General features: G+C 40.2%; 1 protein-coding gene across 7 annotated transcripts in view; it reads left to right on the top strand.

The window, feature by feature from the left end:
• Positions 1–16,707, top strand: part of TRAF3 (TNF receptor associated factor 3) — a 67,914-nt gene that overhangs the window by 23,917 nt on the left and 27,290 nt on the right. The gene's annotated exons all lie outside the window — the stretch shown is intronic.

Raw genomic sequence — 16,707 nt, 5'->3', positions numbered from 1 at the left:
TGAATTAGAAGGGGTCGATTGGTGTGTTGGGAGAGAAAAGTGCCTGGAAGTGCAAAGCTCTCTGCAGTAAATTCAGCTTTATAGCTAAGGATATGAATGGACAGTGACAAGGGCAGTCATAATTGATGTCTGGACTCAGGGTTGGAGCTGAGGTGAGTTCCTTTATAAAGGTTTAGTACAGAAATGCATACTTCATTCATGACACCTCTAACAGTTGTAGAAGGATTTGCAATTTATATACTATTTCAGTGGGGAAAGTATTACACACTTGCAGATCTTTTTGTGTGAGCAAGAGTTTGTTCCTGTAGCTTTCTGTAAGTCTCAGAAATGTGCTGTTTTTCCAGCTACTGTGTTTCTGGAATGAGCCAGATTGGGCTTTTCTTGGCCAGTGTGTTTCTTTTGCCAGATTCTGTAATCACTCATTAGCCTGTTACTCCAGTCCAAAGTAGCATGGCTGCTGCTTTGTTAGAGCCTTTCCTTTCCACCTCCTGAGGACCAAAAATTAATTGTAGCACATGACAAAGATAAAAACATCTGAAAGCCACAAAGAAGACTCCCTATAGCTATGGAGCTCCTCACTTAGATACTTAGCACTTCTCACTAGATAAAGGTTACCTTGGTCTCACGTCTCTAGTTTAGCTAAACATGATAATGGGAGCGAGAGCCCAGCACATTTAGTGGCAGCTATGCAGTTCTAATGTCTGAACTTCCATAACCAGCTCTGTGTAACTGCTGAGGCTGATCTATCTTTGCAGCATTCTGTGCAGGGTGACAGCTGGGGACACGCTGCTGAGGTGGGCCCTTGCTGCTGCTCTGCTCAGTGTCACCTGGGAGCATTGCTGCTCTGGCACTGCCGAATAGCTGCTTGCATGTGTCAGAGCTCGCTGGCACTGTTAGACTCTGTGGTAGGTGGATGCAGGCTTCACTGACAAGAGTTGAGAAACTCAAAGTTTTGCAAAAATAATGTGGTTTGACATTTGTAAATGGGGTCAGGTGAGGTTACTGCAACATGTTCACAAAATGCTTTCCTTGAAGGTTGAATATGACAGAGGCTGTGGACTCAGATTTGTGCTGGTGGCCTGGGTGGTGATGTAGCATTTGTGGCCCCTAAACTGTCAACATTTTGGAATACACATAAATGGAGATTGATGAAGATCTATATTAATTACACTTTCAGCCTCTTCTCTTTTCCTCTGTGCTCCTAAAAATGCCAGGATCAAACAAGCTTCCTCAGACCAGATCACATTCTTCTAATGATCTGTTTGAATATTGTCATAGGGTGAAGGGGTTTTTTTTTAAGAAACACTCTGCAGAACAATCAGTTGCTTTTCTAGAACTGGGCTGATGTTTCCAAATGGAATTGAACAGACAGTTACCAGGAAAATTACACTGTTCTGAAGATTTTGTACAGTCTGTAATGACATGTAATGTATCTGGGCGGAAAAGTTTGTGTCTGGCTGGAAGAGTTTGTGTCTGGGTGAAGCCACAAAAAATCAGCTGTGAGTTTTTGTAAATACTATTTTATTTCTTTTGCTTTGTGCATGTCCTTATATAATGTTATTTTATTGAGAGTCTTTCGTGACCAATAGTGGAGGAGAGGAAACCAATGGTTTAAAAGTTGGATGTTGGTGTGTTAACTATAATGATCTTTGTTTTTTCATTTTATCATTAAAAATGACATACTTCCTCAGTTTCATTAGTCTAGCTACAGATGCTGAGAAGCCTGTTACAGGGTTTTTGAATGAAGGTAACATAACTTAAACTTTAAATGGAAAAGGGTCTTGTAACCTGTTCTTAGGGTGAGCCTATTCTAAAGAGTAGGTTGTAAGAAAATCCATATATTTTTGTGGAATCATGTTACTGCTAGTTTGGACACTCACCTTGAGTTTTCAAATTCCTGTAACTTGACTTGGTGATTGCTTGAAACTGTATTTGTATCTGTGTCAAATTCTGTGGTGGCACCCTCAATGTGTTGTGTGGCTGTGATGCAGTAAAACTCGGAATGCTTAGAAGGTATTTTATAGTGTAGATTTTTTTGGCTGCTGGAGAAAACCTGGCATTTGTCAAGCGTAAAAGTTGTGGTAGTGTTGGATAAATTTTGAAAGAGAAGGATTTATTTGGAATCACAGATTACTGTATTTCCTCTCACAGGTGGTTTTGTTTTTACTTTTGTTAGAGTGCATGACTGAACTGGACTGTGCTCAATCCAAACTTCACAGGCTTGCTAGTTAATGGTTAGGAGACAAATTCCTGCTACATTTCTTAAGGAATTTATGATTATTATTTTCTTTTAACTGCTAAAGCATGATTATTGTACAAAGGAGAACATTTTACCTGAGCAGACTTTTTAATGCGTTGAAGTAGGTTATTAAGACTCATGTGGAATGTTTTTCTACTTACCTGCATCTTTGACCTTTACTGGGAATCGTAGAATGGTAGGGGTTGGAAGGGACCTTTAGAGATCATCCAGACTAACCCCCCTGCAGAAGCAGGTCCCACCTAGATCAGGTCTCACAGAAATGTGTCCAGGTGGGTTTGGAAACCTCCAAGGAAGGAGCCTCCACACCCTCCCTGGGCAGCCTGTGCCAGGGCTCCCTCACTGAAACACTGAAAGAGTTTTGCCTTATGTTTAAATGGAACTGTTTGTGCTCCAGCTTCATCCCATCACCCCTTGTCCTGTCATTGGATACAACAGAAAAAAGTGCTGCCCCAAGCTCCTGACACCCTCCATTTAGATATTTGTAACTGAGATCCCCCCTCAGTCTCCTCCAGACTAAACAGCCCCAGGTCCCACAGCCTTTCCTCATAAGGAAGATGCTCCAGTCCCCTGATCATCTTGGTGTCCCTGCACTGGCCTCTCTCCAGCACTTCCCTGTCCCTCTGGAGCTGGGAAGCCCAGAACTGGACACAGTCTCCTTTTTGCTTGGTTTTTAATTCAGCATTTAGTCATACACATAATATTTCCTCTTTACATTGAAAATGTAATACAGGTTTTTGTGTGAATGGGCATTTATGACTTTGGTCTGAATTTCTGTGTGCAATGTTTGGTTTCTGTTGCATCGCTGCTTTGATGGCAGCAATGTGTGATGCAAAAAACTATGTTGTTGATTTTTATATTATGCATCAAGGTGGAACTTGAATGTGGTAAAACTACTGTGTGATTAAAACTACTGGTCAAAACTTTGATGAGAGAAAATGGGAGTCTATCTAAAAGCAGTAACAGAGAGTAGCTCTTGCACGTTATATTCAACTTAGGCTGCTTTTTAAAATCAGTGTATTTGAAGATGGTTTTAAACAAATGGTGTGATGATGTATCATTAAAGATTTAAAATTATCATGGGGGGAGAAGAAAATTGAGGTTGTCCTCATTCAACTGGACTGAAGACAACATGGTTTTGCCTTAATTCCATCTGTTGTTAGCCGTCTGTCCTCTGTAAGCAAACTAATGAAATCCCTTCAGTGAGACCTGTTTGGGTTGGTAAAAAATCTACCTTTGTTTCAAAATAGGTGATCTGCAGTTATAGTTGTTTGCTGACAGCTATGCTGGTTGTAGCTATGATTAGTAAAACTTTAGTGCAGAAGAGTAAATCACAGAAACTATGTACAGAAAAAACAATACAGTGTGAGACCTAGGTGGGGTTGTTTTATTCACTGAATAAGTGTCTTAAAGTGAAAGAAACCAAAAAACCCCAAGTTTTTAACTCTATGATTAACCTGTGGAATTTGCTTATCTGAGAATACGAGGAATTTTCTGTTCCTAGGCTTAAAATAATTGCTTCCAGGGTTAGCAAAGGTGTAGAGGAAATGGGAATCATGCTTAACAGATGCTTTGGGGCTACCTTTTTTCTCCTTTTGTTTCCTTCAAGTGTTGTAATATTGCTAGAAAACTTTCAACTATGTCTACTGAAATAACTCCTTGAATGAAATTATGGCAGGATGTCTGTCTGTGCTGTAGGCTATGAGCCTATCATTAGTGTGGTGCAGAGGCTGTTTAATGATGGCAAAGAATCGCAGGAACTGAATTGTGCCTGGCTTTGTGGGTGTCTATTGTGGCGTTTTTGATGTGTTCTGGGACTTGATGCTGTACTGTAGGAAGTGCATTCATGTATGTTCTTAATTGGATTCAATTTGATACTTCTTTTGGATCTTCTAAAAGGCAGAAGTACAAGAACTTCCAGAACAATGTGAATCGGTTAAAAGAAAGGATTGTTCACAGAAGCATTTGTAATAATTAAGTTGATAGTTCTGATTATATATAGAGATGAGGATATCTTGACCTCTTTTGGTGTTTGTCTATCATATTATACCAAGTGTTTTCAGATCCTGAAATTGCATCATGGAAATGATAAAGCATTGAGCTGCAGTTTAGTTGGAAAGTATTATGAGGAAAAAGTACCTCTTGAGAGACTAAGAAGGGCAGGCAGATGATTTCTCTTTATCCAGACTTCTAGGAGGATTTAGACTGGTGACAAATCTCACCAGAAGACTCTAAAAATAATAGTTCCTACTGATGTAGAGCATTGCAGGCAGGGATGCCATAAAAGGTAAGTGATATTGTGCTTATTTTACAGTTCTGGAGGAAACAAGGTGATAAATTCTGAAAATCATGTAGCCACTGTGAGAAATAAAACAAGCTTTCTCACGAAAGACTCAGGTCAGACTCTTAATTTCTTTCGGATTCTGCAAAAGCAACATCAATGTTTCTCACACCACTCAGTTGAATTGTTGGGGTAAAAAAATCCAAACCACTACTGTTAGTATTGGAAGCTTCATTGCCCACATACAAGTTATTTGCAAAAACTAGGCAATCAGCACCATTCTCTGAACAGTCATTACCTGTGCAACATCCTTTAATCTTAGTCCTGAAGCCCCTTACTCCTACAATGAGTGTCCTCTGCGTGCTTTTAAATCTGGCATTTACTCCAATTGCAAGTTATTCTTTGCATTCTTTCTTGACTGTGCCTTCCTGGATCTCATCATGCAAGCAGGTAGTCTTCATCAGCATTAATTCTGCGAGGAGTCTCTGAGTATTCTCATGTAGCTTCTACTGCAGAACCTGGGGGCTTTCAGGTTTGAGTCTTCAAAAACAAAAAGGCGTGCTTAAATGTTAGATTGGCGTTAATACATTAAACCAAACTGCTCTGTTCAGTGTTAATTTGGTAGATGTGAACACAATTTCATGAGTATTAACTAGAGGAGCCTTCTGACTTTAAGCATTTTTCAACTAAAACTGACAACTTCATACCGTAAATCTTTCTAAGGCTCTGTGGTTGGTGTGAAAAGCACCAGTATTTAGTGTATCTCTTCAGCAGCAGTAGTATTGGTACAGTTCTACCAGAAGTTTCTTTGAAAGGTTGCTATCTCTTGTGTTAAACACTTTTGTCTGTGTAACAGTGCTACACACTTGCTTTTTAGGTAGAGAGGTTAAATTTAGTCAGGAAAAATGGTGAATTATTTTATATATAAGATTGTAAGAGTATATTGTAGAAGGACAACATCCTCCTCAGTTTTTGTTAATCCTCAAACCCCAGTGCAGGAGGGGAATGTTCAAAGGAGCCTGAGGGTTTTTTTGCCCTTAGTAGTGTCCTGTCTGGATTGGTGCTGTAGAGAGAGCTTGTTCTCAAGATATCAACAATATCTGTTCATCTGAATCTTCCAGAGTAACAGCTCATATAAAACTCCAGGCAGCAAGTTCAAGATGTGAGGTTGACAAGACATAGTTAAAAAAGTACTTTGGATTAGTATGGGAAGGGAATCACAATCTGAGAGGGAAACTAGGCAATTGCATGCAGGTTCTAGGTAAAAGAACCTAATGAGACTTTGCAGCTGGAAGAAGTACTGCCATAGACCAGAAGGAATTTGTGTCTTTGATAGACTCAGCCTTCAATAGCATCTTCCCAAAACTTGTGTTTACTAGAGGAGGAAGCAGTAAGATCCATCCTTTTCTTACATTGCTGGGAAATGTGTCATGTGGATTTAAATGTTCAGCTACAAAAAACACAGTTTCTTCCGCAAACAACTTTATAATGGTAAAAAAAAAAGCTTTAGCTAGCAGTGAATGTGAAGTTCTGATTCTGAGCATTCTGCCAAGTCTGAAGTAAGGATCTATGGCTTTGTCCAAACCTTATTTTTTCTTCCTGAGAACTCAACTTCAGTAATACCAGTAATGTTAAAACTGGAATGTACTTTAGAAGAGCTAGAAATACTAGCACAAATGTTTTGATGCTTTGAGGGTTTGTTTTTCCAGGTTTCATTTACAAGTGTGTTTCAGTTGTGTTTTTCCTCTGATAGACAAATCTTGGCAACAACTCCCCCCTCCTCACTTCTCCCAAACTTCAAGATGCTGGTCATAGAAAATGAAATAGAAACACTGAAGGTATACAGTGAAATCACTGAAGTTGAACCTCCTGTCTCTTCATTAGACAAGTAGACAATGTTTTTGTCTTCGTGCATGTTCTAATAAACAATACAAGCAGATGACAAAAGAGTTGCTCTTAATGCCCTTTTTTCCTTATTCATCCTGAATAAGAGAAAGCTGAAGACATCATCTAGAAGGTTGGAAAAATCTACTTAAGTTCAGTGGAAGGCTGAGATCTGGGTATGAATGAATGTCTTCCAGGCAGTGTAATATTCAATAAAAGATTTTTTTGATGTCACTTGCTGTTGTTAGTTTCTAGAATTTAATATTGAGGGCTGTGTGGCAAAAGTAATTTGTTCTTACCTGTGTTCACGTGGGTGAGTTAGTTTCCATAGGAGATAGGATACAGTGGTTTGTTGAACTTTGGATGTGGGCTTAGAAAATTCACTTTAGTGAGAGTGAAAGGAATTTTTGGTGGAAGTTGAGCTACTGTGATGACAGTTTTCTGGGATGGCCATTTATAGTTGCATTCAGTTTCATTTACCAGCTTCCTCTCTACTCAGCTGTGTTCAGAATTTCCTGGGAGGATTATTTCGTTAAAGGTGAGCTGTGCTTTAAAACTAACTCATATTTTGGGGATTCTTGAGAAGTCAATTTTCCTGTAATTATTTATAATAAGCCTTTTGAAGAGCTTTGTGCTTTTTTATTTGCTGATGTCAGACCTTTACCTTCAGCTACTTTCTTCTAATAATTGCAGAAGATGATGTAGAGAATTTTAAGATGGGTAGTTACCTCTGCTTAGGTTTCAAGGCTACAATCATTAAGAGTCAGCACAGATGTGCTCTGCCAGAAACTGGCAGAGCATAAAGTATTCCTCATGCACTTGCCAGTCAGCAGTGGGGATGGTTAGGCTGTGATTTGACAAATATCTGTTGCTGTTCTCGTAGACTTTTGGAATTCCATTAGGTTTGAAACTGAGCATCTTGTTGATTTCCAGAGTGGAAAAGAATAACATCTGTTGGTAGGTCTTGGTTTAAAAGACAGAAAAGACTGACAATAACTTTAAAAGATAGCAAGATTTTTTTTCATTCCTGCTTGGTGATTCCAGAGCTGAAGAGACTTTGGTGTCCCAAGTTGATGTAAATTAAAAGCCAGTTGTTTCTGATAAATCATACAGCAGATTTTTCTTGAAAGCACACCTTGGGAGGAAAAAGAGACTTTTTTCAGCTCACTATGGGATGAGACATGTTTTTCTAGGACTGTATGTTGTGACCAAAATTATTTGGACATCTTAAGACCATCTGTCTTGACCATTGTTGATCCACATTAGGATTTGTCATGAGTGTGTCAAATTCAGTGTTTCCCAGTCACAGGGGACATGAGTGGGAAAACACAGTGAACGACTTCTCTCTTGTGTCAGTGTGACTTGACGTTAGCACATGTAACATGTGAACCGAGGACTTTGATGCTGTGCAAGAGAAGGAAATGTTAAGCTTGCTGTAAAATGAGAAGTGGAAGAAACCTGGGCTGATAGAAGCAGCTTTCCATACAAACAGAGTATTCAGAATGCAAATACAAACTGGTCTTGCTTCTCTCTTCAAAGCATGTACATATAATTTTGTAAAAGGAAGCTACCTTTAAGCTGACACATTATGGTTATCGTGGCCTTTTCCCGAATATTTGGTCTCAGTATTTTTCTTCTGTGTAAGATGGAAGTTTTCCTTTGTGAACTGAGTCAGAAGTTACAAAAAAGCCCAGCATTGATCCCCTTCCTCCACATGGGACTGGCATATGTATCTCAATCACAGGCTTCCCCTGAGCAGCAAAGGAAGAGATTAAAGGACACTTTGTCCTGTGATCATCTGACCGGCCTTTGATCTTCCCTATTCTTTAAATGCTTCTGTATGGAAATGTGGATTCCCAACTCTGAGAGTTAACTTCATAGGTGAAATACAATAACCTTGTGTGTTTTCTCTTTTCTCCCCTGCACTCATAGACAAGATCCCCAGCTGGAATTCAAACTGCAGAAGGAAGTACTAGCGATGGGCTTGGACGGTCTCTCTTACCTGTTGTGGTGTGACCCAGGCTTTGAAAGCTTAAGAGACCTTTGGATTTCTTAGAAAAGGCTTTTGATTTCTTGCACTTCAAATGATTTTATACTGCATTTTGGTAGCATACTGAGATTACAAAGTAATTATTGAGAGCTGTAGATAGCAAGCTCAAGTCAAAATACAAACACTTTAATACAAACACTTTGCTTTTACTATGGCCTCAGGGCGAATCTTAAAGCCTTTTTACCAGCCCATATGTTGTGATTCAAAAGAATGCTGTTAACTTGCAGAGGAGTAACAGTTGAATATAGTGTCATGTAAAAATCAGCTTTCCAAAGTTGCAGTGAATTGCTTTCCTACTTGTTTTTTTAATAGTTAAAACTTAATTAGTGTTAAAGTAGTTTCTTGGTTTTTTTCTCTCATTGGTGCAGTATGTGTTAAACTGAATACTCATTCAACATATTATTGAGTAGTTCCTAAAAGTGTCAGTTCCTGGACTCTTGGCTACTCCAAACTATATTGATACCATGTTAGTAGTCAGAAATGTTCTCGTTCTCAGCGCTGATGTAACTACTTTGCACATCAATCCAATGCTTTCTTCTCTATGTAGAATCTAGAAATTTGTACACTGAGCAGGAAAGGAGTTATTAGAACTATTTGTATTAGAACTGTTTACATCAACGCATTGTCTAGCAGATGTGCTCAGTTGAGTTCCCTGCACTGGGATGCTGTTTTGTTTAATCCCGTAAGATGCTTCACATGAATGTACAGACTTGTTGTTGAAAGAAATAGAGTCATAGAATGGTGGGGGTTGGAAGGGACCTTTAGAGATCATCCAGTCCAACCCTTCTGCAGAAGCAAGTTTACCTAGATCAGGTCACACAGGATCGTGTCCAGGTGGGTCTAGAAGAGCTCCAAGGAAGGAGCCTCCACACCCTCCCTGGGCAGCCTGTGCCAGGGCTCCCTCACTGAAACACTCAGTTTTTCCTTACGTTTAAATGGAACTGTTTGTGTTCCAGCTTCTTTCCATCACCCCTTGTCCCGTTGCTAGATACCACTGAAAAAAGTGCTGCCCCAACCTCCTGACACCCATCATTTAGATATTTGTAACTATTAATGAGATCCCCCCCCCCCCCCAGTCTCCTCTTCTCCAGAATAAACAGCCCCAGTTCCCGCAGCCTTTCCTCAGAAGGAAGATGCTCCAGTCCCCTGATCATCTTGGTGTCCCTGCACTGGCCTCTCTCCAGCACTTCCCTGTCCCTCTGGAGCTGAGGAGCCCAGAACTGGACACAGGACTGCAGATGATACAGAAATAGAAATATATAATAATGAAATAGAGCCAAGGAAAGTGATAAAAAGTTAAAAGAACAAAACAACATAAAACTTAACTTGCCATTCATTCTCTGCTGTTCAACTGTCTTATGCACTCAAATGTGGGAAATAAACATGACATGCATGGTTGTTCTTCTGCAGGAATATCAAGGTACCGTTTTTGGCTACACTTGTGATCTTCTGGTTCAGATAGGAAAAGATGGAATAGTCTGTACCATCCGAGCCAAAAATAGTTTTGCTATTTGTTCAGTAATTTTTACAGAACAGAGCCCTGGAAGATGATGGTGAAATCTGGTTGTTTGGGAACATAGCAGTTTGTGTATTGGAACAGACCTTTTTTTCCTGTGTAAGAATGTCACGTCATAATTGCTGTAAGAAAAAACTCTTTTCAGAGGAGTGTTTGACACTGAACAGGTTGCTTGAAGAGGTTGAGGTATCTTCATCCTTGGAGTTTTTGGAAACAGCCTTGGACAACCTGATCTAACTTTGACCTTGGCCTTGCTCTGAACAGGAGTTTGGGCTAGATGATCTCCAGAGGTGCCTTCCAACCTCAGCATCTCTGGGATACTGCACTAATAGAGCAGTATAGAGCTTGCAAGTGGCAGAAGCTTCTTGTGCAGAGAATACTTAGTGTCTTCTGTGTGTTTTCAAATGCTTCTGTCCTACTTGCTAATGTCCAAGTAGTGATTTTTCCTATTGATCTCCATCTATGCTATTATGTGTGTGATCTCAAGGTCTCTTTCACAGTTGGTCTGCATTATTTTATGCAAGGAAGGTGAATGCTTATGGAGGTAGAGGGCAAAGGTTAAAGTAATTAAAAGACCTGATTAACACAAGGAAAATTTAAGTTTTAAATATCAATCCTGCTTTTGTTTTTGTACAGACATCAGGCTTAGTATTTGAATGTTTTGCATAAAAGAAAAGGAATGATTTTTCTCTTTTTCACTGTGGAAATTGATATCTTGCATTGGTGGCCAGCAGCCCTTCCCTGTCCTCCCCTGTCCCACTCAGAATTTTCTCTTAAAGCATATGCTGTCATTACCTCAGCATTGATTAGTTGGTCCTATATCTGCTCTATAGAAACAGTGAGCAGTACTTCTAGCATGACACATGCATGGAGGAAAAAGTAAGTAGTTCCCATAAATGAACAATAGGAATAAAAGTGGCAAAACCTGTGACCTCACACAGGCAAAACTGATGGATACTCCTCTGCTTTCAAACTTACCATTCCAGTGCTGCTTCAGTCACTGCCTGAATATTATTATGGAGTGATGCAAATAGCTTGAGTTTTATTTACCAGTTTTCCTTCTGTGCCCCTGTCCACTCAATGGTGTGGCTTTTACTGGAATGTCAGGCTGAGGGTTTGCTGGGGGTTTTGAGGATGCTTGTGAGCAGGACACCTTCATGCTTAAGAGCTCTAGAGTCAAGATTCCTATGGCAGCTTCCCTGTTCAGCTTGAATCTCTTTGATGTGTGTGCACTGTGTAAATTGATAATACATTGTCACTGATCTACTGCTTTCAGCTTGCATTATTGTTTTAAACAGTCATGAAGGTGTGACAGTAGATGTTGCACGCTGGAATCCCACACAGAAGCAGAGGCAGAACTGAGGAAGAAGGCTTGTCTAAAAGGTAGTGAAAGAAAGATGTACATTCTTTCAGCAAGTGTGTGCTGGGAATTTATTAGAAGCTATAAAATACTGAAATATAAGACAAAGTTCAGGTTGTTTTAATAATTTAATTTTGAGATAAAGATTTTTGTGTGATAACTTGAAGCAATAATTCCTGGTGATAAAAAGCACATGGGCTGGGAAGACTGAAGAGCTGGAAAAAAAGACCCTAGGTACGTGATTGTCTGGCCCTGGTTACAATCTGTGCATCTTCTGTTCAGTACAGAAGAAAATTCTGTGAAGAATGGGACTGATGGAGTGTGGTTTCCTACTGGTCTGTGCTCTGCATCCCATTTTTACCCTTACTCCCCTCTCCTCACCATAAAAAAACCCAACAAAACAACACACTCTCCAACCCAGCACTCACCATTATAATACTGGAGTAGACTGAGACCATGAAGTTTGCCTGGATAAGGGGGAGCAGGTGGCTTTGGCTGGTTTGGGTGTAATTATGTGCCACACACGGAGGCTGAAGGTTGCACTTCTACAGCCTCTAGCTCAGTGAGACACTGCATTAAGTTTCTCTTTCTGTTCCCCACGTTCACTGCTCATTTTCATGAACTATCCAGTTGGTTCCCAAGTCTTTTTGAGAGGCTGGGAGGAGAAACAGCCCAATCACAAGCCCAATCTCATTAAAAGCTAGACTGAAAAAGAAACCCCAAAATTAGTGTGAGACACTGAAGTTTGTGTGGCTCTACCTTTTTAGATAAGAATATATAAACTCTTTTGAAGAGGAAAGGTTGAATCATCTCATTGGTCCCTCTTCTGCTGTGATCTTTAGCTCCCTGTCCAACCTCACTTTTCTTTCTCAGAGCTTAATTTAGAACTTGTGCATACAGTGCTGTTCTGTTTGAGTAATTCTCAGTGCAAGTTGTCATTTGGTCAAAAAGCTTTTCTGTCCTAAGTCATAATGAAATTAGATTGTGCCTTGTGTTATTGTCTTCTCTGGTACTGTAACAAAAACATTTATTTCAAGTAGCTTCTTGACCTTTGTGATTTTTGGTTTTGAACTTTGGCAGAAGCTGATTTGCTTTGCATCCTCAAGATATTGAAACTATCTTCATGCAGAGCTTGCTAGGTAACAAATCCTGTGGTCCCTTTTGCAGCAGGTTTTTGGAGTGTGTTTTAGATTACATAAGAGGGTGGTTTGGTGGGGTTTTTTTTCAGGTTATTTAAGTGCAGATTTATTTAGAATTTTTATAGCAGCTTTATTGCATTTGTGTGTAGCAAATTGGGTTTATTCCCAAAGAGCAAATAAAAAATACATGATACAGCACAGAACACTGATGCACATTTGTAGGGTGTTTTCCCTCTGTGGTGAGAATGGCATCCTTGCTTAAACAAGGGAAGAGCAAAATGCAATTTGTGTGAGAACTCTTTTGCTTTCTAATTCTTGGAACATCTTTGGTGGCAAATTCACTGTTGCTTCCAGGTTCTAACTCTGTCCTAACGTTTACTATGAGTTAAGTAACAACAAATGGTTCTAACCTTTATTACAGTACATACAGCCTGAAACATTGCCTCATGCCTAGCTGCAGACACTTAACTACCTCTTGTATTAAGCAGGACTAGTGACACAAGCAGAGCTCAGTGAGACCTGACAGACTGGAGCAAGCAGTGTTAGCCAGCTGATGACCAGAGGATAAGCACATACTGACTGCAGAAGTAGCTGAAAGAATGCAATGAACAATGGTCAGAACTGACCTTGGTGACTGTGGCCCTTTTTATGACCTTACCTACCCTTAAAGTTACTTGTTCAAGATTTAAGTTTCAAAAGACATCTAACAGTCATGTTCTTTTTGTGATGATATTTTCCAAGGGATAAGAAACAGCTAGTGATGAATTAGAAGTTCAGATTTAGGTTACTGACCAAGAACCAGAATCTTGGACTTGACAACAGCTTGTGCTGCCTTTAGGACTCGGATTCCCCCCACACCAGAACTAGCCCATCTTAACCATTCTAGCCAGACTCCTCTCCCTGCTTTCTGAAAGTGTGTGATCTTCACTGCTGTAAGTACATAGTATCTTACTGAGGTGTGACTTGAAAATTGCTTCTTGTTGGCAGTTTGAAACATGGTTATGGGTGTATAATCTGAGTCCTGCTGTTAAAGGTTCCTGAGAAGGGAAAGAAGACATTGCAGATGACACCCTGTAGTGGTATGTAAACCATAAGAGAAAGCTGTTTGCAAAAGGGAGGCAGCTGGAATGGTTCTTATTATCTGTGTTCACCACTGGTCCCATATGCAGGTGTAAGAGCATGTAACTCATATGCAAGAGGACATAGCTCTGTGCATACAGATTTGTTTGTGTCCTTCGATGTACATCACACCTTTGTTAAATGCAGCTCTTTCAATGTAGTAAAGAGGTTTTGGTGGTGTTGTAAGCTCAGGTCTCTATTGTATTTTACTGCAGTACTTGATGAATAGCTTCCTAGTTTTGCTACATAAGAAAATACCGGCAGTTCAGAATGTTGTGCAAGAGAATTCCTCACCGGGGGGCTACTCTGGGCTTGTGCTTGTTTAGCTTTTCTGGCCTGACACACTGCTTTGGAAAGCAGAAATACACAAGGTGAAGCACACAGATCTGACTGTTAGGTGTAGTGCACGGTGAATTGTATTTATCAGTGTGCTTTCTGATTGTTTTCTGTGACAAAATAGCCAATATTTTAATTCCAAAAGTGAGGTCTTACGGAGCCCTATGCAGCTTATTTTGGTATGAAATCTCTCTTGCCAGCTGACAGGCCAGACCCTGAGCAGTTTCATATCTCTGTGAAACTCTCACCTGCTGTTCATTTGGCATTTGATACTCTTTCTCAGTTAAATCTTGAATATGCTCCTCACCCCTGCCTGCCTTTTGGTGACTGATGATTCAGTTTCCATGAGGAAATGGTGTTGTTTCCTTCACATCTCTGGTCACCTTTAGCTTCTTTTTGTTTGGAAGAAACTTAATAGGGAAACACACATTCAATTGTTGTGTGACTTTAGAGTCTTTGTGCTCTCTTGACTTGCAGCTTTTCCTGTCAGCATCTCTTTTAGCGCCTGTCTTTCTGAATTTCATCTGTGGGTCAGAATCAGGCCATGCCTTCTTTTATTCTGTGTGTTTTAAGGAAAAACACTTTCCCTGTGTTGCTCTTATCAGTCAATATACTGGAAGTTGGCTTCTGATTTCTAGAGTTGTCAAATAGTAGAGGCCTTGAATATGGTTTATTAAAAAGCAGTTGTAGAGGGAAAAGAGGCATTAGTGGCTACCTACAAATTATTAATAAAGATGAAAGCCTTTTAGAGAGTCCTGAATTACAAGCTCCAAATGAAGCTTGTCTTGCACAAGAAGTAAATCCATAGGTAGCTAAAAGTTCACCAGTCTGGGTGCCTGTGGAGTTGCACTTCTTTCCCCCTCCTGCTTTTGCACAAGTTGTGGGCTCATGACTGGGAGTCTCCTTCTGTCTGTGTTCAGGGATGACAGTCATGTCTTAGGCAATCTCTGAAGCTAGACTGCTTCTGTCAGCTGCTTTCCTTTCTCACCCACGGCACTTCCCTTAGCCTCTTGTCTCTCTTGTTCTCAGTGTCTAAATTTCTTGGCATCTGGTTTTGGGGTTTGGATTTTTTTGGGTATGCTTGCTGCTGAAACTCTAGTTCAGGCTTTGCTTACTGCCCTGGTCTGAAATCATCTGAATTTCCTCAGTAATGACAACTGCCAGTTACACAAAACCACACAGAGACACAGAAGGTAAGGGTTATAAGGAACCTCTAGAACTTTCAGTTCAGCACTGATTTTTCTGTTCTTTCAGATATTGTTCTGCTAGGGCATTAGACTCTGCAGTCTTTGAAAAGCAGGCAAGGAACACAGGCAGACATGGATTCAGATTATGGGGCAGAACTTATATTTCCCTTTTAATCATTGCAGAAACATTTTTGAGTGTTTTTTTGTGATTTAGAATAAGGCCAGATCGTGGGATCTGCACACCAAGTTATGATACTCTCGTTGTCTCTGTGTTTGATGGAGGTACAGAGAGGCTGCCCCCTGGGACAAGGGAGTGTGGGTTCATCATTCAACACCTCTATACTTGCTCAGCTGATGTTGGTAAAGACAAGAAGTGATATCCTTGATGAGTTGCAGTGATTTTGTCTTTTGTTTCTGGAAATAAGTGTTGACATAGGAAAAGAAAGAAATTTCTTTGTCTGTTTAGGGTCCATGGAGATTTCCAGACCAAAAGTATAGACACAGGAGTGATCTGCAAGAAAATACATTTACCTCAGTCAGGGGAAGATAAGCTGTCACAAAACCTGTGTATGAGAAGGTTTGCATAACTGGGATGCAAGGTGTTTGCCTCCCTCTGTGGCAGTGATGGACATCCTTTTGTAACTGAGAAATGAACTGAGCCATTCTCCATTCTGCTGCCTCAAAGTTGAGTTGTAACTGTAGCAGTTGAGCCAAAGTAGTGCAGTGGAATAGGTTCACATGTCAAGTGTCAGTTAACATGGGGGGAGACTTGAAGTATGCCTTTCTTGTAAATAGCCAGGCATTTCTCTTATATAAATAGGTGCTGTATCCTCCAACTGTGCTTTCTCCTTCATGTACTAAGGTTTTTATAAGGCCACTTACACTTGTTTGACCACAAGATAAGCAAGGAAATTATTGAAAACAGGTTTTCAGATTTAACCTGGGGCATTCTTCCTCTATTGCTCTGCTAATGCTTTGCAAACTGACCTAGAAGAACAGTAGTCCAAAATAACTAATGCAACTGAAGATTGAATTAGAGTACCTATTACTTTCTCAACTCTTTGTCAGTTGTGCTTACTCCTGGTGAATTAATCCAGTGTCTGTGTTATGTAGGCCTCTCTCCTCTATCAGTTAGACTTGTATCACCTTTTCTTTTTATGTGGGGATGTAAGATTAAAAGGTTGGAAAGTGTTTAATAATAAAAACCTGTTGTGTTGTTCTAAAACAGACTTAAAACAGCATGTCTTATATTTGACTATTGCATGGGATAGACAGGAGAAATGGGTAGTGGAGCTGTGTAGACTCCAGGTACTCTGTGTAGGATACTGGTGGTTGTGTGCTTTTTCAAGTAGCATCAACACCCACCTGCACACCTTCCTGTGTGACCTGATCTAGGTGGGACCTGCTTTGGCAGGGCAGTTGGACTGGATATCTCTAAAGGTCCCTTCCAACCCCTATGAGTCTATGATCTGAGTAGTATGTGCATAGGTACTGTATGAGCACACCTTCACCACACTTGCTACTTTCTCTAATGATGCAGCTTCAATGTTAAAGACACTTTTTCAGAGGGAGGGAGAG

Source organism: Colius striatus, chromosome 6 (genome assembly GCF_028858725.1).
Source record: "Colius striatus isolate bColStr4 chromosome 6, bColStr4.1.hap1, whole genome shotgun sequence".
NCBI classification, from domain to species: Eukaryota; Metazoa; Chordata; class Aves; order Coliiformes; family Coliidae; genus Colius; species Colius striatus.
This window is presented reverse-complemented; position numbering and strand designations above follow the sequence as displayed.